Source organism: Microtus pennsylvanicus, chromosome 15 (genome assembly GCF_037038515.1).
Source record: "Microtus pennsylvanicus isolate mMicPen1 chromosome 15, mMicPen1.hap1, whole genome shotgun sequence".
Taxonomy (NCBI): domain Eukaryota; kingdom Metazoa; phylum Chordata; class Mammalia; order Rodentia; family Cricetidae; genus Microtus; species Microtus pennsylvanicus.
Genome location: NC_134593.1, coordinates 57,404,263 through 57,406,044, shown reverse-complemented (window position 1 = coordinate 57,406,044; position 1,782 = coordinate 57,404,263). Strand labels below are relative to the sequence as shown.

Genomic DNA, 1,782 nt, shown 5'->3' with positions numbered 1-1,782 from the left:
GGAAATTATTTTAAATACCATAAAAGACCCCAATCTCCAAGCTTTGGGGTCTTCTGGTAGACTTTAGAGCTCAGATAATAGTAGGTGGCTTTAAAGGTCTTCCCAATAAATTTTAAACAAAGTCATATTTGATAATCACTGCTTAATATTATCATTTTAATTTTAAAAATTATATTTATTTCCATGCATAGATTCAAGACACTGAAAACAATCTTGTTTCTACTTGCTTTCTATTGGCTTTTCATTCCCTTAAGGAATTCATGTAGAGATCTTAGTTTTCATCAAACATTTAATAGTATAAATGATTTAACAATGATTGTACATATTGAACATACCCTATATTATACAAATGCTCAAGCATTCAAAGTTGCTAAAAACTAGAAGCTTATAATGTTAAATTTTTGACTTGTTATTGTCAACAATATACAAATCTTTATTTTGAACCTTTTTTATTGATTCTTTGTAAATTTCAAATCATGCACCTAAATCCCACTCCTCAACCCATCTCTCCATATCTGCCTTCCACTCTTGCAACCTCCCTTGCCAAAGAAAACAAAAGTTTAAAAAATAAATAAATACATACATTTTTAAAAAGCTCGCCATGGTAGCTGCAATGTGTCACAGTGTGTCACACAGAGTACCATTTTGCCTACTTAGCTTTACTTACAAATGTGCATAGCAATGAGTCATTGGTTTTCTGGCTTCTGCTACACTGTCAATCAATACTGGGACTCCTTTTGGATATCCTGTTGCTGCCCTGTGTCATAGAGAACCTGCAGCGTTGGGTCTGCAGAAACAGTCCCTCCACATGCTACAACAGTTCATAGATGAGGTGGACGTGCAGTGGGTCAACTTATAGCCTGGGACCTGGGAATGGGTAGTAGCCGAATTTGTTAGCCCACGACTCTCTGGCACCTGCGCCATCAGGGCCAGCTCTCCTGCTTTGCCCATGTGAGGGGCAGTATCAGTTCTCCTACCTGGGAGAGCTGGCAAGGGCAACCTCTCCAGCACCATCAGGGCCAGCTCTCCTGCACCCTCAGCACCAAGGCCAGCTCTACCAAGCTGCCCAGGTGAGGAGTAGTACCCACTCTCCTGAGTGCTGCAGTCAGTGAGGGGCAGGATCAGCTCTCCCATATCCACACCTCCAGGGCCAGACATTAAAATCTTAAAGGAAAAGAGAATATAGAGAGTGAATGGAAGCCAGGCTTCAACCATTTCTAGAAATGAGAAGGGGGCATGATCATCATCAGTAGAGACCCAAAAGCAGAAAATTAGACTAGTGGCAAATATCACATAGGCAGAGCACAGTCACTGATGTGATTTCTGTTAGAATAAATCAGTGTACAGTTTATTTTACAAAACTATAGGACAATTCATTAATTTGCATGCCAGCCTTGTGCTAGGGCCGTGCTAATCTCTGTAGCTCTAATTTTAGTGTAGGAGCTGCTGAAGTTAGTACAGCTTGTATTTTCAAAGGTTAAAAAAAAGTGGAATCAAGTAGTAGATATTTACTACATGGATTCCTAACACCTGGGTTGTTTCTACTATTGCTTAGTTTCTTTCACTCATTGTGAAATCCATCAAATGTTTGGTGTGTTTGAATAGTTCATTTCTATTCTTTGCTAAATACAAGTCTATTACGGAAATGTTCTATTGGCTTTTTTTATCCACTTATGTTGTATCAGAGTCAACCAACTGAAGATCAAAAATGTTTAAAAATGGTTGTCTTTACCAGATATGGAAGACTTTTTCTTGTCATTATTCTCTGAACAATAAAATATT

At 38.4% G+C, this 1,782-nt stretch overlaps 1 non-coding gene across 1 annotated transcript; it reads right to left on the bottom strand.

Annotated features, from left to right (window-relative positions):
* Positions 1-1,357: 1,357 nt before the first annotated feature.
* Positions 1,358-1,459, bottom strand: LOC142836230 (U6 spliceosomal RNA). Its single transcript, XR_012908025.1, has one exon. It is a non-coding gene; the product is annotated as a U6 spliceosomal RNA (small nuclear RNA).
* Between the last annotated feature and the right edge of the window lie 323 nt (positions 1,460-1,782).